Source organism: Pristis pectinata, chromosome 2 (genome assembly GCF_009764475.1).
Source record: "Pristis pectinata isolate sPriPec2 chromosome 2, sPriPec2.1.pri, whole genome shotgun sequence".
Lineage (NCBI taxonomy): Eukaryota > Metazoa > Chordata > Chondrichthyes > Rhinopristiformes > Pristidae > Pristis > Pristis pectinata.
In genome coordinates, this window is record NC_067406.1 from 88,205,344 (window position 1) to 88,232,003 (window position 26,660).

Below are 26,660 nucleotides of genomic sequence, written 5' to 3' on the forward strand. Positions count from 1 at the left end.
AGGGGTTGTATATAACAAATGATGCTTGGTCATTGTACTACATTTAAGACCTTCTTCAATTCAACTTAGCTGGAAGTGATGGTTGCAGATAGGGTAGTAGTGTAACTGACTCTCTAAAGAGTTGATTATAGGCACAAAAAATGAACTATTTACAGTAAATCATTTTCCTGTTTCATTAAAACATTCTGTCCTTATAAACATTAACCTACTTAACATTTCTCATCAACCCATTTAATATTTCTAATTTTATACAGCAGACAGTTTACTGTAAATCTTTATTTGTTTTTTGTTGCTGTGACCAAAATTCCGTTTACTGATTCAACGTCATTATCTTCTGACAAGAAAATCTGGTATGACCCAAGGTTTTACTTTTTTTAATGTATTTATCACTAAAACCCAAGGTTTTACTTTTTTAAATATATTTGTCACTAAAACATAAACTGTCCACGAGGGGGGGAGGGAAAGATGATAATGTTTCTCTAACTCAATGTGGTCTTATTATACTCTTACATCAATTACTCCAAAAACTGATGCAGAGGCAGATATACTGGAGCAAAGACCTTGTGCTATTTAAGTGTTTTCTTTCTCCTTTGTTTTCATTAGTTTTACTTTCTATTCTTTGATATACCTCCTGGAACACTCACAATGTGATTTGTCATAGGAAAACAGGAAAAGCTCAAGTTCTTTAGTCTTAATTCACAGATTGACTATTCAGTGTGGAAGTAAAGCCTGCTGACTCAAAATTTTCCAGGTGCCATCCCTGATATGATTTGTACTTAAGTGAAATCAGTTGGCATGGTGACCAGGATGGTATAATTAATTTAGTGCCGTGGGTGGCAGAGGGGAAGCAATTGGCTAGAGTGTCTGTTCCTGTATTATTTGTCTTTCATGACTGTGAGGTGAGTAATATTTCTTGTGGGTGAAGTCTCATGATTCCCGTCAGAGGAAACTTTCTAAGTGCTGCACCAGGAGGTCTCAGTGCTGCCAGCAGGTAAATGCTTCAATTTGGAAATAAATATTAGTCTTTTGGACAATATTGTATAATTATTGTCATAAAGCTCCAATATCTTAATATCTGAAATGCAGGGGGAATTTCATGATACAAATTTTTTGTTCTTTGGAAGAGATTTGTTTTCCATTTAGTTGTGTTGAAGCAATTGTCAACAGTAGTTGATTCACTTTGCTTATCAAAAGCTTGATGACTTATAAACAAAATACAAAAATGGATTCCTAATCAAAGAAATATGATGACCTTTTTTTGCTCTAGTTAGGGAGATAGTGATCATTGAACTCTTGTGAAACTGAATGCTAAATACATCTATGCATTTGCCCGGTAGATCCTATCAAATACAGGACTGGCTGCAGTCCCAACAAGATAGTGTACCTGCAATTCAGCACAAGCACACAATTGAATTAGCCAGGTGGAAATCGTACAGTAGTTGGAAATGGAAAATGAACAGATCATTTTTCTTGATATGGTATCAGCCACCCATGAAAGGCAATGGGAGGAAAAAAAAAACAGAACTCTTACAGATAATTGCAAAACCATAAGTTAGCAAACAAAACACATGATTAAATAAAATGGAGATAGAACAAAATCTCCCAATCTACAAAACGTATTCTGAACTCTTTATCAGGATCTTAGTGAAGTTAAAAATATTCCCAGTTAGGTTAGTGGAGCTCTACACTTTAATCCAATATTTATATCCTGTAATTATATTAATTTTTGACAAATGAACCTTGTTTATCCAAATTATCCAGTTACCTGAACTGACTTTCAACCTTAATTTGGAAAGCAAATTCCAAGCATGATATGGATAATAATAAAAAAAAAGCATATGAACAAGCCGTAAATTTGCTGTTTTAGTTTTCTTATTGTTGGAAAAGAAATTTAGAATTTAGTATTATTATTAGTACAACCTCTAGTAAATGATTCCTATTTGTGCATCGGTGATGGTTAGTCACTTTCATAATGGCCAGGTTTATCTATATCATAATCACTGAGTCATGTTCACTTGTGCTCGAAGGAGGGCCTCCTCTCCTTGCAGCAGCTTCCTCTTTCTCCAGTCAACTCATGAGCATCTACCTATTGAAGTGTTCAATCTCATCTTCAGGCTTCAACTGGACACGCCCTAACCTTTAGGGCTCTTTTGGTGTTGAAGCAGGATTCCTGCTGCAGAATTAAGAGATTTTCCAGGATCCCTTTGGGCTGCAGGTATTATGCCAGATAAATGGCAGTGAATCATACTGATTAAGCAATGAATGAGCAAAATGGGTTTGGGTTAATGTGGATTTAGAAGGAAAGCAGAAGTCCATCTTGCTAGAACTTTACCCCCAAAGATGCATCCTCTATTTAATACCAAATTGTTTGCAGAACAGAAGAGGTTTGTTCTAAATTGCAATCCAGAGCATAAAGTATCACGAAAATTGCTATCTTAGAATTAGATAATTACTTGTGTTAAATAAATAATGGCACACATGAAATGGCAGAATATATGTTGTGACTGTACATATAGGAGATCACTACTAGCCATCATGGTCACATCTGCCTTAAGTGTCTACAGCTTGAGGAGCTTTGACTGAGTGAACTGGAAGGACTATGAGTTTCAGATACTATGATGCCTTGGAAAGGGAGAAGGTTACTTGGACACTTTGTTTGGAAGGCAGGCACAACTGGTGGATTAGGAACTATTCATGAATTGTTGTGGATGAATTGGAGGAGGTTCAGTCTGGCAGGTATGAGGTTCTTGCATTATATGTTGACAAGACTAGGGACTGCAGGGAGGAGGAGTAAACTGTTCAGAGTACTGTGGTAAATGGGGATATCTGAGTCGATAGAATGAAAAAAAGGAATGTAGTTGTGGTAGGGGACTGTATAAATACTGTCCTCTGCAGCTACAAGCATGAGTCCTGAAGGCTATGTTGCTTTTCCGGTGCCAGAATCAAAGGTATCTCTTTAGGTCAGGAGAACTTGGAATGGGAGGGATAAGATCTAATTGCTTGGTCCATGCGGATACCTACAACAGAGATATCACAATGAAAAAAAAATGCTGTTTATAGGAGTTTGTGTAGCGATAGACTAAATTATAAAGCAGATTCACAAAGGTAATAATCTCTGGATTACTACCTGAGCCAAATTGGCATAGGGTCAACAAGATCAGAGAGTTGAACATGGGGCTCAAAGATTGATGTGGAGTAAATGGGTTTCCCAGCCTTAAGCGTGCACAGATGCAAGTTTAATCTCCGTATTGGCACAAGAACTGCTGTTCTTGTGAATCAAATTACTAGTGCTGTAGCAGGGCTTTTAAACTACATAGTGGTGGAAGGTGGGTTTGGGTGAGAGGAAATTCAGAAACTTAAAAAAAATCTACAATAGTACTGGGTATCATTAAGGGTAATGGTAACTAGAGTGTTTCAATAAGAGTCACAGAGAGTTCATAGTGCCTGGTCAACCCTGAAGTCTGTTATAATTAGCAAGTATGCAGAGATTGCTGACATGTGTAATAGAAAACACAGGATGAGTTTGAAGAGAATGACCAGGAGCTAATTAACCGCAAACTCATGGTGTACTTGGATTGGAAGCTCCATCACACTTAAAGTGAACAAAGCTAATCTGAAATCAAACATTGTCTAAAGAATGGGTGAAAGAGCACAGGAGATCTAGCACTTGCTAATAGATAATGTATACAGTGCTGTCATTATCATCTATAGCCTAAATACCCAACAGCGTACCAGAGCCAAGTACAGAAGGCACCTTATCAAGAACAGACACACAGTCTGTGCCCTCTAGAAAGATCATTTTGAAGAATTCAACTGAAACCTAATCTTTGATGCAAGTCTCCTGGACTCCATCCCACATTCCACCTGGTCCAGAATCACCACCACACCACACTGACAAGAGATTGAAAAAGCCATATATGCCATCTGTAAAGACAAAAACAAAGCCTTGGGAGCAGACAATATCTATCCTGAGCTATCAAGACTTGAAAGACAGGAAATTTTGGCACATATTCAGTCTTATCTCCCGCATCTGAGATGAGGGAATTCAGAAATTCTGTAATTGTGACCATTTTCAAGAAAGGAGACAGATCCAATTACAGTATTACCAAGGGCTGTCCCTGCAATCTATCACAAGAAGCCTTCACGAGGGTTCTCCTCAGCTATCTCCTGTCTATGGCCAGTGAGCAGCTTCTGAAGTTGCAGTGTGGATTCCATCTATCAAAAGGGACTCGGTCAGATCTTGATTGCAACAATTCCCAAGAAGAATTCAGGGAGTAGCATTAAGAATACATGTGCCATTTTATGAGCTCTCAAAAAAAAGCCTTTGATTCTGTTAACCAAGAGATACCACAGAGAATCTTCCTCAAATTTAGTTGTCCTCAGAAATTTGTCTCTGATCTACTTCTGCTACACAATGACATGCAAGCCATGATTCTAATCATAAGGTCCAGCACAGTCGCAATCTCAGTGTGGACTGGGGTTAAGCAAGGCTGTCTGTGTTCCAACCTTCTTCACCTTCCTCACTGCAATATTGCACCTGACTTCCAACAAACTGGAGTGAAGCTAAATTACAGGATGAATGTGAAATTGTTTAACCTCTGACAGCTCTACACCAGAACCATGATCACTCCAACTTCAACATCACGCTGTGGTACAGAGACTAAATGTGCTATGTGCACACTTGGAGGCTGAGCTCCCAAGTTATCTCTGACTTATTCAATGATGCATACAAGAGAATGGACCTTGTACCAAACATCGGTAAATCAAGGACAAAGAATCAATCAGCACCCAGTGGAAGGGCCACTTCAAAACAAAAACTCTTCTACAAAGATTCTGTCTTTGACATGATTGTTCTGGAACACCTTGACTGGTAAAGCATTATTTTGCATTAAGAGTATAATATTTTAACTTCTTTAAATATTGCATCAAATTATTTTACACCAATGTCCTCAAGTTTGTTGCATTTTGAAACTACCTGTGTTTTTATTTTAGTGGGAAGCTCTTCATGCCCCTGAGAACAACCCTGACAACATTTTCATGTAATGTTACAATATCACATCAGTGGTGGTGGAGGCAGGTACATTGGTCAAATTCAAGATATTACTAGATAAGCATATGGAGGAATTTAAAACAGAGGGTTATGCGGGAGGAAGGTGTTAGATAGTCTTAGGCGAGGTTTAAAGGTCGGCACAACATTGTGGGCCAAAGGGCCTGTATTGTGCAGTACTGTTCTATGATTCTATGATTCTATGATTCTATAAAGTAAGTGAACAAAACCAGTATGAAAGGGCTTTCCTTGCTGTTTGTCTATAAAAACCTGGCAGGTTTACACTGATGCGGGCATTGGCTGTGTGAAGTCAGCTATTGGGCAGCTGGTTGACAAACAGTATTTTAAAAGCAGCTCTGAGCTGCAAGCTTTGGTATTCGGCCTGGTGTGGGAACTCCAATGCACAAGAACGCAAGAGGCTACAGAGAGTGGTGGCATCATGGGTACAGCTCTCCCCCTCTCCCCGCCCCATCGAGTTCATATATAAGGGGTGATGTCTCAGGAAGGTGACATCCATCATTAAAGACCCCCACCATCCAGGCCATTTTCTCGTTGCTGTCTTCAGGCAGGAGCTACAGAAGCCTGAAGACCCACAACAGCTCAGGTTCGTGAACTGACCTGAAAAACCCTAATTTTGGATTATAGTACCCCATTTGGACTATATTTCCCTCATTGAACTATTGAAAATTGGACTACATTTCCCTCAACTTGCACTAATGTCATTATGTTTATATTTGTTTATTTTGTTGTGTAAGATATGTATAATTTGTTAATTTAAACTTGTGTAATTTGTTTGACATGTTTGTAAAGTGCTGTGCTGCTGCTGCTGCTGCTGCTGCAAAAAACTAATTTTCATGGCATTTATACCCTGTGTATGTATGGCCATGATTGAACATGAACTTACTTGCATGATGATGAGGTATATGTTCAATATCCTTACAGTATAAACCCAGAGCATAGGCTTGACACTTCAAGTCTCTGACATGGGATAACATGATTCACATTGGATTCTGGGGTATTTTGCCAGTTCCTGTAGTCAACGCATTTCTAAACCACCATCTGACTCCCTCTTTGACTGGGTTTCAGCATAACGAGGTCCCTCTTTATTCCAGTGCTATATCTTGTATAATGCTTCAGATCACCACAACTGTATAAAATTTATTTGGTTGGCTTGGTCACAGATTTTACACTGAAAACATGCTGCACTCTACTATCAGTGAAAAGCTTGACAGTACTGTAATGATATCAGCATACAGATGTTTAATATTTGCAAAAGAACTCATATGTTACCAGAGGGATTGATTTGTTTAAGATAAAATGCCAAAAGGCATAAGATTGATGGATAGTTTTAAGACAAAGAGTTCAACGAAACTTCCAAGCAAATATCATCTACAAATTTGGTATTCAGAAGCAATTGCATTTAAGCTAGAGCTGCTACTTAGTTTGTGTTCTGAATCTCAGTATGGATTCAGAGCTGGAAGCTCAATTAGAGACATGATATTTTCTCTGCACCAACTTCATGAAAGGTACAGAGAGCAAAATTGATCATTTTATATCATCTTTATGAATTTAACCAACACCATCAAAAGAAATGCAGTCCTAGAAAAGACATGATCCCTTTTAAGTCCTAAATGCTCTTTCCTTGACAACCTGAAGACCACTGTTTATTTTGATGGATCTACTTCAAGGAACTTTAGGGTGAGAAATAAGAATGTGTCATATCCCTATACAGTTCGGAATTTTCCTCTCAGTACATTTAAATGGGGTATTAAAAGACATGGATGATGCAGTATACACATGTTAGGAAACTCCTTATCCTATCAAGGTGAAGGCCAAATGGAGAAGGGTGCTTATTAGGAACTTTTATTCATTGATGCTGTTGTCCTTATAATCCATGACAAAGATCTACTACAAAAACTTAGAGATCACCTTCCCAGAGCTTGTCAGGCATCTGTTCTCACCACCAACATAAAGAAAACAGCTGCATTCAGACAAGAAGCTTCACAAGATCCATTAATCACCCCAATCAATTAGAAACAGTTCAAACGTTCAGGTATATTGGTACTACAGTGACTAATGACCTTTCACTGTATGAAGAGCTCAATATTCACAATGGAAGAGCTGCCAACATTTTCAGCAGACTACTTAAAAACGCATGAAAATAAAACCCAGCTCAACATCAAGACTAAGATTAAGACTAAGACAAAGCCTATTTGGCTAGCACTCTCATACGTATTTGGTAGGAAAGCATAGACAACTTAGGAACACGAAAAGCAAAGGTCAACAAGCTTCTTTCTGTGCTGCTTCCTCAATATCAAATGACTAGAGAGTGTCATCATTTCAGAAGTTATTCATAAAGCAACTTTACTAAGCAAGACAAAATATTGTGCTGGTTTAGCCATCTTGATAGATTGGAAGGTGGTTGATTACCCAAGTAAATGACAGATGGAGAACTATCTGTGGGTACAAGAAAAACAGAATATCTCAAGCTTTACTGTAAAATGATATGTGAAGGCATTTTGAATAGATCCTGATCAATGGGAAATCCTGGCAGATGAACTGGAACAAGGACCCTCATTGACTCCAGATTCTGATGCCTTTCTAGAGTCGATGAGGAATTGACTCCCAACAGCTTGAAGAGAAAATAATCCATGAGAACTATTCAAGTACGGCACATTCACCTTACAGTCACAGCCATAGATAATGCAACTCTCAAACTGAAATATTCAATCACATTTATATTTCAGCCCTAGGCTGAAATACCCACCATCCCACAGAACAAAAGGATGCCAATGTTCACACTGTAGATCATACATAATCCTTTTGGCAAGTATCAATATCACTTTGTAATTTAAAAATAAATGAACATAATTAATGTATTTATGTAACCTCAAAGAAGTTAAATAAACTAAATTCATATAATTAACTGAGTATGCCGTTGGGTCATCCTTCCATAATCTTCAACACAACAAAATAATTATAAAAGACTGAGGCAAATATGTAATGAACTCTATAAGAATCTCATAACTGTCAGTTAATTGAACTTCAAATTGTTTATTTCATTCAGACCAAACTATAATTTTGTCTCACTGACTGATGATATTTCATGTTTTCCCCTTTTCTTGTGAGCTATGATAACATGGGGTTAAGTATCATCCAGTCAGTCTCAGTCTGCTAAGCAATGGACCAGTGGGTGGTCACAGCATTAATTTGTGAGCTAGCATAGCAACTTTGTGAGTGACCCCATGACAACAGAGGAAATGGATAAAAGGGTCTTTCACATATTATTTTTCCTCTCACTTGCCTTGCACTATCACATGGGTTGGCAGTCTTTCAGAACTATATAATGTGTTTCGGTAGTATAGTGTCAGGCAACATTAGTCTTCTAAGAAAATGGAAATGTTTCAGAACGATGGCTAACCAGCTTTCTTTAAGACAAACAATTGTGTAGTGTGAATGATTCTGCAGGTGCCCTGGGGTCTCAGCTGGCTGTTGTCTATTAAGGTGTGCTATGTGGAGGAGGCAGATGAGGTTGCCACTGACAGCTTTGCGTAAATGTGGTGGGGAAGTGGAAATATTACTCCGCAGGAACATTTGAGAACTGTGCTTTTGGTGTTTGTGACCTGATTCCACTGCTTGAAAGCTGCTACTTGTTTCAGAGGGAATAGGTTCCCACACAGTAGGCCTTGTGTAAAAACTATGCAATAGAGAAACCAGGCATATACACAGGTGGGCATTTTCCTTGCCATCTGCAGAAAACTCTATGACCTAGACGTCTTTCATAAAAATACTGCTCATTTCAGACCAATGTTTACTTGATAACTGTTGTAATATAAAAAAATAAATAAATCTGCTGCCCTCTTTAGAATGAAAAAACATGGGCAAAAGGGGATAAAAAACCTTAGCTACATGATTAACATTTGGTTTTGGGAGGAAGGAAAAAAGGAGGCTGGGCAAAATTAAATAAAATCAGAAAGTGCTGGAAACACTCAGAAGGTCAGGCACCATTTGCAGAAGGAGAATGAGAGCTAGTATCAGAACCATGAATGGATTTTGAAGAAGCTGAGCAGATTAGTCCAGCTCTTATATGGATGATTAGTTCAGATATGATACTATTGAAAGCAACTGAGTCCAGTTTAGAACATGGAACGTATTGCTGGCTCTAGTCTTTATGGAAACTTTGATGTTAATTTGGGACTTGGGATGCTCATTGAATTCTCACATCTGACATTACACTTTTGCTTGTGTTTGATGGTAACTACACAGGATAATCAAAAAATTTCAATCTCATTATCTCAGAACCAAGATTATTTTTAACAATGACTGCTCATTTAATTCAATATTTAAATTATAATCTGGCTATCTTCATACCATTTGTCTTTATGTTGCATATAATAATACCATATACAGTGGCATGCAAAAGTTTGGACACTCCTGGTCAAAATTTCTGTTACATTGAATAGCTAAGCGAGTAAAAGATGACCTGATTTCCTAAAGGCATAAAGTTAAAGATGACACATTTCTTTAACATTTTAAGCAAGATTACTTTTTTATTTCCATCTTTTACAGTTTCAAAATAACAAAAAAGGAAAAGGGCCCGAAGCAAAAGTTTGGGCACCCTGCATGGTCAGTACTTAGTAACACCCCCTTTGGCAAGTATCACAGCTTGTAAATGCTTTCGGTAGCCAGCTAAGAGTCTTTCAATTCTTGTTTGGGGGATTTTCACCCATTCTTCCTTGCAAAAGGCTTCTAGTTCTGTAAGATTCTTGGGCCATCTTGCATGCACTGCTCTTTTGAGGTCTATCCACAGATTTTCGATGATGTTTAGGTCAGGGGACTGTGAGGGCCATGGCAAAACCTTCAGCTTGTGCCCCTTGAGGTAGTCCATTGTGGATTTTGAGGTGTGTTTAGGATAGTTATCCTGTTGTAGAAGCCATCCTCTTTTCATCTTCAGCTTTTTGTTTTACAGATGGTGTGATGTTTGCTTCCAGAATTTGCTGGTATTTAATTGAATTCATTTTTCCCTCTACCAGTGAAATGTTTCCCATGCGAATGGCTGCAACACAAGCCCAAAGCATGATCGATCCACCCCCGTGCTTAACAGTTGGAGAGGCGTTCTTTTCATGAAAAACTTTCCTGCATCCTCACCACAAAATTCAGTGTCAGAAGTTTGCAAAGGAACATCTAAACAAGCCTGATGCATTTTGGAAACAAGTCCTGTGGACTGATGAAGTTAAAATAGAACTTTTTGGCCGCAATGAGCAACGGTATGTTTGGCTATTCACAGTAACAGACATTTTGACCAGGCATGCCCAAACTTTTGCATGCCATTGTATACTGCAATTATAACCTGGTTACAGAATTGGTAAGCTTCTAGTTGTTTGGGAGATGGTTGCAGTATCTGTGCCAGATGATTGCATAAGTGGGCACAGAGAATCTGGGGTCAATTAATGGACATACAGGACTGGAATCAGCAAAAAGGATGATAAGTCGGTAACAAAGTCTCTTTGCAAATTGCATTGGCCTTCAGTTAATTCCTGAAGATCTGTGACATGAACAGGTTCAATGTCAAGAGCTCCAATGCCAAGACTTTAACAGCATTAACTACTTCATGATCCTGAAAGTGGAATGCTAGAGGAAAAGGAGTTTATATGATAAAATGTCTTCTGTTTCTAGCAATACAAAAGTGAGCTCTTAATTTCAGGCAAAGGGAAGATTCAGCTTTATGAGCAATAAGAGGTATTTGCAAGAATGTTCAAATTGCCTGTAGATTATCAATGTGAAGGAGATTTCATACAGTACACAGAGCAGAAATGAAGGACTTTTGCAGTCTACTTTGAGGTTTGACATTTTAAATTCTTAAGGCAAGGAAAGGGTTGCCTGCAGATCTACATTTAGATATACAGCAGAAACAAATGCAGCTCCTTTTGTCCATTTTGAATAATAAACAATGGTAGAAAGGGTAACCTCTCTGAGGCAATGATAAACTTCTGAAATATGCCCAATGTTATACTAGCTTAAGCAATATTCAGAGTCCCTATTGGTTACCGGAAACAGACAATGTCCTCCCGCCCATGGGGAAGGGGAACTTAATTTTCATCAGAAGATCTTGTTTGAAGACTTGTCAGAAATTGAGGAAGATGCAGATAGCATTTGTTACCCTGCCTATTCAGTAGGAGAGTCAATGAAACGATGCTTTTAAAAAAAAATTTTAGCCTGAATACATATGGAACACGCTTTTGTCCTCTAGCTGTATATTACCAGTGTGGATGCTGCCAATCTCGCTCTCTCTCCCCCCACCCCCCTGTTGTGTGAAAAGGTTCTTTCGGGTCTTAAAGATGGAGGACTCTGGACACAGTCTTTGGATCTTAAAATAGTTTAATCGCAAAGGCAAACGTGGGAACAGAACGAATGGGAATGGATGCACACTTGCACACACACAAGTAGGAGATTGCAAACGTGAGGGAAATAGCAACAAGGGTGAGATGCACACACACACACACACACACACACACACACACACACACACACACACACAATAAACTGGTTACAAATGATCAAGGAATAAACAATACAATGCCTGAACACCTTGACTCTGGACAAGCATTGGCTCTAACGTTCCTTGGAATCTACTGGGACGCCCCTGAACCTCGTGGCAGTGCCCACTCTCACCAATGGTCTCTTCAGCGTTGTTCCACGATTCCTGGGGCAGTCGAGAGAGAGGGAGCACCAGGAACATGCAACATTCTTATTGTGCTAGAAGGCTGGGTGGAGTCAGACCAGGTAATTCAAACAGGCCAATGTTTTGGGGTCAAGGACAAAGGTGTTTATCAAAGCCAATGGTCAGGTATGCCCAGGAACAAAGGCGCTCGCCAAGACCAATCCTTAGGTTTATAGCTAATGGGTGGGGTGGAGCCAAACCTTGATTGACAGTGGTGTCGCTTCCGCCCCAATGAGCAATGCTGTCCTCTGAACAGAGGGGTCAGTGTTGTCACTGTCACATGACAGCCATGGCCTTTCATACTACACCCCCAAACCGTCCTCCTTATCACTCCCTCTTTCTCTCTCCTGGTCATCTCACAGGGCCCATGAGAGTGCCACTATCAGCATTCTAACTGACCCAAACCAATGAGCCCTTTCTAAATGCTCAGTTTGTACCTGCAGCAGCTCGGTGGAATTATAGATGCAAGGTACAAGGACATATTGAAATGAATCTTGGGCCTCCAGCTTAAATGTGTTTCATTGACGGTGCTACTACAAAAGCAAAAAAATGAATCTAAACGATCTTTTCATTCACACACCATTTGGGAATTGAAGTATTTAGTAAATAATCCTTAAGAAAAGACTTACCCCATAGAGAACAAAACAGCTGAGTTTTAAAATAAAACAAAATTATATTGCTAAAAGGCCAGATGCTACAAAAACTTCATGAATTTTGCTAATTGGTTTGTTCTATAGTACCATTTGTACATTGCTGGTGATGACTCCCGACATTTAGCGCATTGTTTTTATAAACATGCCTCTGTGTGTATGTGTGCCTGCGTATGCATGAGCGCATACATGCACGCTTGTGTTTTGTAAATGTACTAACAAAGTGAACTTTCATTTACTATTTGAAACTAAGATTTTATAACTGCAATTTAGATTATATAGAAGGTACTTTACTGCAGGTGTGGGGAACATAAATGATGCAATACAAGCATTTTTATTATACATTCTACAAGGAAATGTAACTTATTTTACAGTTATAGGAACTATTGTGTGTGACAGAATGTTCTTCCCTTTATAAAGCATTATATCTACTTTCATTGTTTAAGCTGTTCCAGATACTTAAATGAGAAGTCAGCACACACATCAAACTATTTCTTCATGGGGTGTAGTATCCAAGCTGATGTTAAGACAATGGAGTTAATGGTGTAAATATTCACTTTTTCATGAAGTTATAATGTAAACACAACCAGCGGAAAATAACACTAATATAACGATAACAAAGTTTCAGTTAATCTAAACAATTACTGAGTCATATAAGAATTTAAACAGAGGGTATAGTGCTTTTGCAAGCAGAAATGAATGGTAACTGATAATGAAGGAACAGCTATAATCATTCCCTGTGAATCAAGTTTTCCTGTGTCTGGTTAAAGGTCCTGAGATGCAAGAACTACCAGACTGCACCAAGCAATGAACTTTGATAAATAGTGAAAAAAACATAGAAGGAAGGTCAAAACAAATGAAGACGTGGAAAAATTCATACAAAATGATTGGATGCAAATATTATTCATCCATGCTCGAAATGGCAATGTTTACCAGCTGCACCAATGATCTTGCAGGTGGAGCAATTACGCAACTATGAATGGAATGTTCAGCAGGGTTGGGAGAGGTAATACAGAATGGAGGGCTTTGAAAATAAGGACAAAAGATTTTAAACATTTCAGGTTTTAAGTGATGTAAACCAATAGATATGGAGAGTAATGCCAGGAGTCACACCTCCAGGACCTGGCTGCAGTTCTGAAAGAAATTAATTGACCTCACTTGCATGGGCATGGTCAGTGAACCTATCTGCAAACACCACATCCTACTAACAGCAATACTAAACTCAGATACTGCTCAATACACTTTGTCTGCATTCCCTTGCTCTAAACCATCTCTATCATTCAGTAGTCTTGTTGGAAGACCAAAAAGATGCTTGTTGCCATAAGGATTGCCCTCAGCCAGCCCACTGTGTCTTTGCTCTGTCTTGGAGCAGAGGCGTTCAGATCAAAGTGCAGGCAATGGGTGACATGTGAGTCAAGGGCTTTGTCACTTGTGGTAGAGGGCGAAGTCATGGTTCAGGAAGAAAGGAGAAAGTAGAAAGGGGATGAAGTTCCCCCAGTGGCTCACCTTCCACCTCACTCGACAGGTTCTGCATTCAGCAGATTGCAAGTTCCACGACCTCAAATGAGATTCCACCCAAGACACATCTTCCTCCACTTTCAGTACACCAAAGGAAATGTTCCTTTCGCAACTCCCTGGTCCACACTTCTGTCTCCACCTATCACTTCTGTTCTCACAGTACCTTCCCATGCAATCAGAGGTGGTGCAATACCTGTCCTTTTACTTCTTCTCTCCTGGCCATCCAGGAACTCAAACAATCTTTCCAAGTAAAGCAGTAATTCACCTGCACTTCTCCTAATCCTGCATTCGGTGCTCATGATGAGGTCGCTTCTACACTGGAGAAACCAGATGTAGAGCGGGACATCACTGTGTGGAGTACCTGAGTTCAGTCCACAGGCACAAACCTAGCTTCCGTTTGCCTACTGCTTTAATTCTTCATCCCACTCACACTCTGGCCTCTCTATCTGAGTCCTCCTGCCCTGTACTAACAAGACCCAATATAAGCTTGACAATCGATATCTCATCTTCTGTCTGGATGTGTGGCCTTCTAGACTCAATATCAAATTCTACAGTTGTAGTCACTCGATCTATCTGTGTGTATTAAAACTGGCTAGTTCTTCTCTGGGTTATCAATTTGTAACATTGGTTCAGTTTTTCTCTCCCCCGACCTGTTGGAAATTACCTACAGCTCTACATTGTGCAGTTTTTATGTTCTTTTGTTCATGTTCTCACTCTAACTTTCCTCATTAACCTACCAATGGCATAATTCCATCCACAGCATATCTCCATGGCAATCCTGGTATCACTCTTTCAGAGATCTTCCTTTTCTTCTATCCATCACTATCCAAACTTAACACTAATGTGCTTTCTTTCTTTCCCAGCTCTGATAAAGGGTCTTCAATCTAAAATATTAACTCAGTTTCTCTTTCCACAGATGCTGCCTCATCTGCAGAGCATTTCCAATATTTTCAGGTTTATTTCTGATTTTCATCTCCTGCAATTTTTAAAAAAACGTTTTAGCAAATATCACCATTATGGTCTTGGACACCGCTATTCATAGGACTGTTGCCCACTAATAAAGATGGATTGTCGATACTTCAGCCCATACCAGGGACAATGCTTCAATGGTCATGTATCAACGGGAATTCATTTTGGTTCTGGTTTAGAGTTAATATGAAGTGCCCAGAAAACGATGTGTGGGAAATCAACACACCCTGCAACATGAGTCAGCTTGCATTCCTATCTAGATGTCGGGTTGTTCCCTCTGTTGTATTTGAGCAACAGGGAACAATACACAGAAAACATTTGTGTTGTGCAATATTGAACAGCAAGCCGTGGGGCAACGCAAATATCTCTCACTACAAGCTGGAAAGTGATCTATGCATGGGAGTTAATGGATTCAGTCAGATGTGGGTACAGCCACTGCCAAATGTGGTGCTTTTCCTATTGTGACATTGCTGTTACAACTGCAGAATGTGGCAAGTAAGAGTAAAGGTGTACTTATTTGAAGGGCAAGAATATCCAACTTGGTTCCACAGAGATTTAGGAGAGAAAATTACTCCTTGAACACCCTGATTGGACATGTCGTCATTGTGAGAATCCTTCTCTGTCACCACCCTCCTCTTTGTTCTTGTTGCCTACCCTGTGCCGCATGCCCTTCTCATTCTCCCACACCTGCTGTATTTACAGAGGAATGCTTACTAATGCACCCAAGTATGAAAGCAACTGGTTTCTGTAGAAGTCATGAAGTCAGGATAAAGTCCTTCAGCATCAACTACAACACTCCCTGCAGATTTTGGAAACTTTGAGAAATTCTAGAAAGCACCAAATAACTGAACAATGATTGCAGCAATCAGTTGAAATCATCAGCAACTAATTTGTGAGTTCTTGATGATTCCTTAAAACAGCAGTGAACAGTTTTATAGAGGGGAGGTCAAGTTCTATGATAGAAACCAATTCAGATGGCGACAAATGAGAAACATGTATCATTTTAACTGTATATAAACAGGTACTGATGTTTCCAATCATTTTATAGAAGAATTTAGAAGAATGAGGGATGATCTTATTGAAGCATATAAGACCTTGAGGGAGCATGACAGGGTTGATGACAAGATGTCTCCACTCAAATGAAGGGACACAGTTATAAGATTAGGGATAGTCATTTAAAACTGAGATGCATAGGAACTTCTCGCAGAGGGTGGTGACTCTGTAATTCTCTACCCGGAGGATTGGAAGCTAAATCATGTTGGGACTGAGTCCAGATCCACGTCCATATTCAGTTCTACACCCAGGTGCACTATGTCAGTGGGCACAGATTTGTCACTTAAAGTACTGTACCATCGGGTTCAGATCTGTTGCTGCATAATATTAGGTATAGTATTGCTGGCCTTTCACCATAAACCATCAGAGTACTGTACTGGTGGTCAGAAAATCATTATTTTGCTGATGTTGAGGCTGAGGTTGTTGTCTTGGCACCATGCCAATAAAGAGCTAGTTATTGACTTCAGGAAGCGGGGCGGAGTACATGCCCTTGTCTGTATCAATGGTGCTGAGATGGAGATAGTGGAGAGCTTCAAGATCCTACTTGTAAATAGCATCAACAACTTGTCCTGTTCCAGCCACGTGGACACTATGGCCAAGAAAGCACACCAGCACCTCTGCTTCCTTAGAAGGTGAGGGAAATTTGGCATGTCCCTGATGAACCTCACCAATTTTTATAGATGCACCATAGAAAGCATCCTATCTGGATGCATCACAGCTTGGTATGGCAACTGCTCTGTCCAAGATGGCAAGAAATTTCAGAGAGTTGTGAACGCAGCCCAGTCCATCGTGAAAACCAACCTCCCCTCCATTGACTTTCTCTACACTTCCTGTTGCCTTGGGAAAGCAGCCAACATAATTAAGGACCCCTCCCACCCCGGTCATTCTCTCCTTACCCCCTCCAATCGGGCAGAAGATACAAAAGCACAAGAACACACACCACCGGGCTCAAGGGCAGCTTCTATCCTGCTGTTATAAGGACCTTGAATGGACCTCTTGTATGATAAAGATGATCTCTCAGTTTACCTCATCATGGGCCTTGCACCTTATTTGTCTTATTCAAAGAGGCAGTCGATAAATTTTTGAGATGAAGCCTGGAGCAGATCGGCCCTGATCATATTGAATAGCAGGGCAGGTTTGATGGGCTGAATGGCCTACTCCTGAGTCCATTTTCTTATTTTCGTACGTTTGTATGTTTTGAAGACAGAAGAAGCAGTTCTCAGTTTCCCTCACCACCTCCTTGCTGCCCCACTCACTGCTTCCTTTCACTGCCTCACGCTGGTTCACTCACCACAGTGCTCCTTTTCACCTTTGCCAGACCTGTGCCAACTGGTACTGCACCCCAGTATGATACAGTGAGAGACCTGTGCACACCATTACTGCACTCTACTGTTGTTGAGTGACAGGCCTATACCCACTACAGTAGGTAAAGGTCATTATAAAACTCATATTTATAATGACCTTTACCTACTGGAGTCTGTCACAACGTTATAGCCTACTAGACCTGTGCCTGCCAGCACTGTATCCCAATGTTGTACACTGACAGATCTATGCTCAAAAGTACAGTATCTCAGTTATACAGTGAAAGACCTTTGCCCCATTTCTGTACCCTTGTATTGTACAGTGACAAATCTACATCCCTGTTACTGTCCTTAGTGTTATACACTGACAGCTGTAATTACAGCTATGCAAATTTCATGGTGATTTGTGCCTACTATAATCTATCCCAATGTAATAAGAAACAGATTTGTGCCTACCAATAAGTACTCGTTTAGGCAGTGACAAACCTGTGTCCATCAAAACTGTAACCTAGTATGATATAGTGAAGGACTTGTGCTCAACAGTGCTGTAACAATGTTATACAGTGAAAGACCTCTGTCCCCATTACTGCACCCAAGTGTTATACAATGACAATGACAAATCTGTACCCATAACCGTATAAGCTTTACAGTGACCATGGCCTACTGTACTCTACCACAGTATCACAGAATGTCAGACCTCTCCCCTGCATTACTGTACGCGGGTGGTTTACGGTGAAAGGCCAGCAGTACCATACCTTATGTTATGCAGCGACAGATCTAAACCCAATGGTACAGTACTCCAGTGTTTTACAGTGACAAATCTGTGCCCAGATACATAGCACACCTGGGAGTAGAGCTGAATATGGATGTGGACCTGGACTCAGTCCCAGAAGGTCAGATGCGACATGGTCCCTGACCCGCTGGTCTCTGAGTATCACATTTCTGGGTTCCTGCTCAGGCCATGCCATTGGCACTCAATGATGGGTGGGCCTATGGAACCAGAGCCTGGACCTGATGTCAGAGGCCAGGGTTCTGGTAGGAAACATGATCTTAAAATAATGCTGATCCAAGAGACTGCAGATGCTGGAATCTGGAGCAAAAACAAGAAACAAACAACAAGGTGCTGGAGGAACTCAGCAAATCAGGCAGCATCTGTGGCGGGAAATGGACAGTCAACATTTCAGGTCGAGACCCTTCGTCTGGGCTGAGCCAGATGAAGGATCTCGGCTCGAAACATCAACTGTCCATTTCCATCCACAGACACTGCCTGACCTGCTGAGTTCCCCCAGCATCTTGTTTTTTACTTAAAATAATGCAGCTGGGAGATTATTCCTAATGCTGAAATTGATTTCATTTCCTTGAGAGGAAGCAAGGGAGTTAACTGGAACACAAGTGTCAGAATAGCAGTGTTGATGTGAAATCAGCCTTTATACAGTTTGATATCACAATCTAGCCACTTCACTTATTTCTGATGGGCACTACCTGCACACATACTAATGTCTTCACCGATATTGCTTTTCACAACATAAAATATTTGCACACAGATCAAATGCTATTTCATAACTCTTTGGCATTCAAAAGCTGTGTGCTATGGAACCATATTTTATGCCAATTACTGGAAAGGTCTAACAATAATTGCATTTTTAATGTTAACTAACTCCACCTTGGTTATTTCTCTCCCTTTATTGTTCCTTTCTCTTACCAACTCATTAAAGATGCTTCTTATTGCATTAGCACATAATTCTTCCACTTCTTTGAATTTTTCATTTTAAATCACCCATTTTCTACTTTTTTTTTGCCTTCAACTTATTCCTTTTTTTGTCAGGTTTTTAGTTTCTGTAATTTTTTAAAACATTTAATTAATTTTTATTGATAATAAATAATAGAAGTCTGGATATTATAGTGGTGCCTTGGTGTTTATTTATGTAGATTTAACACCAGAGCAAATGAGGCAATTTGCTTCTCTTCCTCCTTGTGCTCATCAAGGTTATAAACTATAGTGGTATAATTGTTCTTTTACTGTTTCATGTGCAATGCAAACACTGAAGCCAGATATAATGTGGAGGAGTTTAAATTCCAGAATCCATTACATTATTCCTAGAAATGCCCTTCAAATAATTCAAAAATTCAAATGAATGAATTCCCAGTGTGAAACAGTTAAGCAGCATATTGAGACTTATTTTTCTAGTATTTTTGTGAACGAACATGTCGGTGTGTAAGTACCACCTATCTGATGCTGTTCTCCTGAAAATATGCAAGTATTTAAATCACTCAGTTACTTATAGAATCAGAAATGAATCAAATATAAATTGGAAGCAGGAATGGAAGGATCTCAGATGACCCTTCTCTAACATCACAGTGGTTAGAGAATGTACAATAATGGGAAGGAGTGACTAATAATTGATTCAGACCCTTTGTCCAACTGGATTGCTTCGAATGGCGCAAGAGCACTCAAGGGACCGGTTTTATTCACACCACCCATCTGACTGCTTCCCTTAGCCATCCATAGACTCACCTACTGCCCTCAGCTGGCCAGTCTCATTCTCTCCGTGACCAAAGACCTGCCTTTGAGGCTGCAACTGCTGCTCCCATTTTAGTTGTTGAAAACAAATGAAGTTGGCAGTTGGTGTGCAGGTGCACTAGTCATCATATTTCAATCTCTAGGCCTGCATGTCACTTACAGTATTACAGCAAAAGCAGCACTATTGATTTTCAAAAGTTAGTTAGCTTGAGTCAATTCATGTGAACGGAAAGGCCCATGTGTTTTAAAGTGATAAATTATTTCAAGTTTGTTTCTGTCTGCATACAACTGTCTGCATAGAACAAAAAAAGAAAAGAAAAGCATATAAAAGGTACAGAGAGCTAGGTAATGTTAGAGATCTGGAGGAGTACAAGGCTAAAAGTAAGGAATTTAAGAAAGAGATTAGGAGAGCCAGAAGGGGACATGAGAGGGCCTTGGTGGGCAGGATTAAGGAAAACCCCAAGGCGTTCTACAAGTATGTGAAGGGTAAGAGGATGAAATGCAAAAGGATAGGGCCTATCAAGTGCAGCAGTGGGAAAGTGTGTATGGACCCAGAAGAAATAGTGGAGGTACTTCATGAATACTTTACATTAGTATTCACCACAGAAAAAAAGATCTGGGGGATTGTAGTGGGGACTTGCAGTGGCCTGAAAAGCTTGAGCAAGTAGGTATTAGAAAAGAGGTGGTGCTGAAACTTTTGGAAAGCATCAAGTTAGATAAGTCACCAGGACCGGATGAGATGTACCCCAGGTTGCTGTGGGAGGTGAGGGAGGGGATTGCGGAACCTCTGACGATGATCTTTGTGTCGCCCATGGAGACGGGAGAGGTTCTGGAAGATTGGAGGGTTGCGGATGTTGTTCCCTTATTCAAGAAGGGGAGTAGGGATAGCCCAGGAAATTATAGACCAGTGAGTCTTACCTCAGTGGTTGGTAAGCTGATGGAGAAGATCCTGAGAGGCAGGATTTATGAACATTTGGAGAGGTATAATATGATTAGGAATAGTCAGCATGGCTTTGTTAAGGGCAGGTCCTGCCTTACGGGCCTGATTGAATTTTTTGAGGATGTGACTAAGCACATCGATGAAGGGAGAGCAGTAAATGTAGTGTATATGGATTTCAGCAAGGCATTTGATAAGGTACCCCATGCGAGGCTTATGGAGAAGGTGAGGAGACATGGGATCCAAGGGGACATTGCAGTGTGGATCCAGAACTGGCTGGCCCACAGAAGCCAAAGAGTGGTTGTTGAAGGGTCGTATTCTGAGTGGAGGTCGGTGACCAGTGGTGTACCTCAGGGATCTGTACTGGGACCCTTACTATCTGTGATTTTTATAAATGACCTGGATGAGGAAGTGGAGGGGTGGGTTAGCAAGTTTGCAGATGACACGAAGGTTGGGGGTGTTGTGGATAGTTTGGAGGGCTGTCAGAGGTTACAGAGGGATATAGATAGGATGCAGAATTGGGCTGAGAAGTGGCAGATGCAGTTCAATCCAGATAAGTGTGAAGTGGTTCATTTTGGTAGGTCAAATATGTTGGCGGAATATAGTCTTAATGGTAGGACTCTTGGCAGTGTGGAGGATCAGAGGGATCTTGGGGTCCGAGTCCATAGGATGCTCAAAGTGGCGGCGCAGGTTGACTCTGTGGTTAAGAAGGCATATGGTGTATTGTCCTTCATCAATCGGGGAATTGAATTTAGGAGCCGTGAGGTATTGTTGCAGCTATATATGTCCCTGGTCAGACCCCACTTGGAGGTATATGGAGCTGAGTAAATTAGAGGGCTAGGGGTAAGCCTAGTAATTTCTAGGGTAGGGACATGTTCGGCACAGCTTTGTGGGCCGAAGGGCCTGAATTGTGCTGTAATTGTTCTATGTTCTATCTTCTAACTTTTGCAAAGGATCTGAGTGACCAGAGTTGGAGAAAGCATTTGCAATATCGCATTCAGCTTTGTTAAAATTCTGTTGTTTAAGACATTGCACAAGAATGGATCAATGTATTTCAGATTATGATGAGGTCCTGGAGGACTGGAGAGTAGCAAATGTTGTGCTTTTGTTCAAGAAGGGAAATAGGGATAATCCAGGTAATTAAAGGCCAGTAAGCCTCACATCAGTGCTAGAGAAGCTACTGGAGAGGATATTGAGGGATAGGATTTATGTGCATTTGGAAAGGCATGGCCTGCTCAGGGATAGTCAGCATGGCTTTGTGCAAGGCAGGTCATGTCTTACAAACTTGAGTGAGTTTTTTGAGGAGGTGACAAAGGAGCTTGATGAGGGTAAGGCAGTGGGCATTAGCTACATGGACTTTAGTAAGGCGTTTGATTAGGTCCCTCATGGCAGGTTGATTCAGAAGATAAAGATGCATGGGATCCAGGATAAATTGCAAGTTTGGATTCAGAACTGGCTTGCCCATAGAAGACAGAGAGTAGGGGTGGAAGGCTGTTATTCTGGCTGGAGGTCTGTGTCCAGTGGTATTCCGCAAGGATGGGTGCTGGGACCTCTGTTGTTTGTGATATATGTCAATGATTTGGATGAAAATGTAGATGGGTGGATTAGCAAGTTTACAGATGACACCAAGGTTGGTGGAGTTGTGGACAGTGTAAAGGATTATCGAAAAATACAGCGAGATATAGATCAGTTACAGATATGGGCAAAGAAGTGGCAGATGGACTTTAATCTGGGCAAGTGTGAGGTGTTGCACTTTGTGAGCTCAAATGAAAGAAGAAAGTACACAGTTAATGGTGGGTCCATTAATAGCATTGAGGTTCAGAGGGATCTTGGGGTCCAGATCCATAGTTCACTGAAAGTAGCTCCGCAAATGGATACAGTGGTAAAGAAGGCATATGGAACACTTGCCTTCACTGGTAGGGGTGTTGAGTATAAGAGTAAGGAAGTCATGCTGCAGCTACATAAAACTTTAGTCAGACCACAACTTGGAGTATTGTGTGCAGTTCTGGTCGCCCATTAGAGGAAGGATGTGGAGACTGTGGAAAGGGTGCAGAACAGGTTTACCAGGATGCTGCCTAGATCAGAGGATATGCTGTAAGGAAAGGTTGAACAAGCTTGGGTTGTTCTCCTTAGGACGTCGGAGGCTGACGGAAGACCTGACAGAGGTTTTTAAAATTATGAGAGGCATAGGTAGGGTTGACAGTCAGAATCTTTTCCCCAGGGTAGAAATGTCAAACACCAGAGGACATGCTTTTAAGGTTGGGGGGGATGTTTAAAGGTGACGTAAGGGGTAACTTTTTTCGCAGAGAGTGGTAGGTGCCTGGAATAGGTTACCAGGAGTAGCAGTGGAAGCAGGCAGTTTGGTGGTGTTTAAGAGGTTTTTAGATAGACACATAAATATGAAGGGAATGGAGGGCTATGGATGATACACAGGAGGAGGACATTTAGTATAAATTGGCATCAAGATCGGCACAACATTGTGGGCCGAATGGCCTGTCCGATGCTGTACTGTTCAATGTTCTATGTTCTTTGACACAAGATTTCAAACCTACCCTAGCATAATTTATACACTTACTTGACACCAAAGCACTTGCTGCTGAATAACTCTGCCGGAAAAAAAACATTTTCTGTGGGATGAGATTACAAGGAATGCATTAAAGATAAAGGACCATCTGTGTTTCTCCAGGATCTAGAATCAGACAATGAAATGAGCTCACCAATGGTTACAATGAAATGAGCTCATTTCATTGTAACCATTGGTGAGGAATGCCACACTGAGGCAGAATTTTTAACATCAGGTAGGTAGTTAATTGACTCTCCAAATTGAAATTCTTTCTTTCTTCCGAATTATGCCTGGAATTCTTTGGCAGATGGTGTGCACAGTTTGACCATTAACATAATAGTATGTGATAATGACTGCAATTAGTTACGTATTTTTTAATTTCAGTTTCATTCATTCTTCGTAGATGTCATTAGCAAGCCATCTTTTAGAACCGCTACTGACCATATGGTGAAAGTATTCCACAATGCTGTTGGGTAAGGAATTCCAGGATTTTGACCTATCAACAGTGAAGGATCAGTGATATATTTTCAATTCAAGACGAAGGCTAGTGCTGCCATGCTAGGAGGTCACAAGCTGAAGAAACTTTGACAAGTTACTGCAATGCATCTTGTAACTGGTACACACTGTACCTATGAAGAGCCAATAGTGGAAGAATTGAATGTTATGGTAGTGGACCAGCAGGTACTTTGCCCCAATGGTGTCAAGCTACTGGAGTATTGTTAGAGTTATACACATTCAAACAAACAGAGAGTATTTTATCACATACTTACCTTTTAGGTGTCAGAAAAGCTCTGGGAAGTTAGGAGGTGAATCACACACAGCATGATACCCACTTAAGGCTTGCTTTTTTACCACAGTATGTTAGGTTTCCCAATGATAGTGATGACCAGTATGTGATGGTAGAGGGTTTGGTAATTGTGACACTGCTGAATGTCAAATGAAGGTGATTAGACTTTCTGTCATTGGAGATGGCTGTTGTGCAGCAGGAATACTTTTCTGCTCAAATATGTATTATCCAGACCTTGCTACTGGCAAGCTCATGGATGTTTCATTATCTGAGAATTTGCAAATAGTACTAAACACTGTGTAATTACTGCTGTTGTGTCCTCATGACAGAGGGTACAAAATTTTGGAAAAAAAGCAGCTGAAGATGGTTGGGCCAAACCACTGCCCTGATGAATGTCCTGTAACAATGCTCTGAGGTTGAGCTGACTGCTCTCCAAACAATCACAATCATCGTCCTTTGTGCTAGCTATGACTCCAGCAGATAGAGACTTTAACATCCTTTTGTTTGGGCTCTTCAGTACCACGCATGGTCAAAGCCCTTGATTTCAAGGACAGTCACTTGCATGTCTCCTCAAGAATTCAACTCTTACTCTCACTTGGACTGAGGCTGTAATGAGGTCTGGAGCCAAGTGCTCCTAACAAAATCCAAACTCAGCAATGATGAGCAGGCTATTGATGAATAAGTGCAGCTTGATAACACTATTGTGGACCCTTTCCATCATTTTACTGATGATTGGAATTACACTCTTGAAACAGTAATAGACAGGATTTGATTTCTCCTGCTTTTTGTGCACAGGATATACATCTTCTATTCTGTCAGGTTGTAGCATATTGGGAACAGCTTGGCTGGAATCATGACTGGTCATGCAATATGAGGGTTGGTATTAAAACCACAACTGTATCTGTGTCCTCAGTCATTTCAGAATATCACAGGAGTGAAAAGAATTGGCTTTTATGACACTGGGACAGTTCAGGAGAAAACCAAGACAGATCACCTTCTCTGTGTTCTGACGGAAAATGTTTCACCCTTGATATTTGCACAAACAGGACAGCATCTGCAGTTTTTGACAAAGGGATGCTCATGGAATTTGCTCCATTCATTAGCAATTTTAATTCTTCACCACCATTCACATTTGATACTGGAAGACTGCAGCAGTTTAGTCTGATCTGTTGATTGTGGATTTCTATTATGAGTTACAGATTGTGATGGAATATGACTCTGCTGCTGCTAATGAGGCTGCTCAATGACCTCTTCCTTTGAATATTTCACCATCCTGATACGTTGCTCCTTAGATAGGTACATTGCTCCTGAAAGATGCTTGGGGGAATAAGCCCTCCTGGCCAGGGACCTTCTCAGCCTCTTCCTTCAAACTCAGGAAGCCTTGCCTTCATGCTCTGCCCTCCTGTTCCCAATTGTGCTGGATTCCAAGCAAGACCTCCAATAAGACCCCCATTATCTGCAATAACAAAAGTCAAACTTCACCTTTATCTCCACATCCAGCAACAGTTGTATTAAGGCTTTCTCCCTGGCCAATCAATGCAGCAAACTCCTTTCCAACTCAATCTCCCAATAAGCTTGGAACGCTTTTAAGTAGCATTGATGTGGTGGGTTGCTTTAGGGATGGAGGGTGAGAGTGAGTGCAAGATTCTTCCCATTTTTTAGATCTGCTTTCTTGTGCATGATGAAGACTGTATGTTAGGTGTGTGTACATGACCAACTTTGGCAGCACGGTCATCAAATCAGCATTAACATCACAATTGGATACCTGCAATTTTCTGGTAAGCATGCAAATTATTTAATTGGGCATGAAATGGAAAATGTGCTGTAATTCTGCCATCATGATTCAAGGTCAACAAAGTGGAGAAATTGGTCTCTGCAATGCCACAGAAATTGATGTTGCATAATTGAATTTCTAAGCTACTGACATAGATATATATTCTAATGTTCAAGCCATACAAAGCAACAATTTATCTGTCAACCAGTAAGATAACAATGTGGATTTGCAATGTGATGATTATGTGTTATCCTTTTAAACATGGGCACTATTATTTTTAAAAGAACAAATGGATCTACTTTAAAAATATGAGAAATGGAATGAGTGAAAAATGCCCATTTGACCCTGTCCAAGCTTAATATTCTGGTCTCTGTCAAAGTTCAAGAATCTTGTTTTTCCCCATTACTTCCCTATTTCCAAAATTTTCAGTCCTATTTCTCCCCTTCTCTTTGGCCTCTCAGCCCAACCACAGTGATTCCACAATAATAAAACTGACACGAGCTATTGGAATATTGAGGCAAAAGGTCTGTTAAATCCTTTGTGTCAGAAATCAAATCTGGTGTGGAGAGCCAGAATTTACCAGCCCTACACACTTGTATTTGTATTTTTTTATGGAAGTACTTGCCAAATCTCTTTTCAATTGTTTTTTTTAATTCATCACTATGTTATCTGCATATAGTGTGTTATACTACACTATTCTTTTCCTCCAAAGACACAAATAAAATGTATTTTAGAATTCACAAAACCAGAGGAAAAATAAACATTACTAAAAAAAGTGATAATGCAGTGAATCAGTTCAACAATAGAATCATTTTTACA

At 40.3% G+C, this 26,660-nt stretch overlaps 1 protein-coding gene across 1 annotated transcript in view; it reads right to left on the minus strand.

The window, feature by feature from the left end:
- Positions 1–26,660, minus strand: part of cfap299 (cilia and flagella associated protein 299) — a 496,835-nt gene that overhangs the window by 101,493 nt on the left and 368,682 nt on the right. The window lies entirely within an intron of this gene.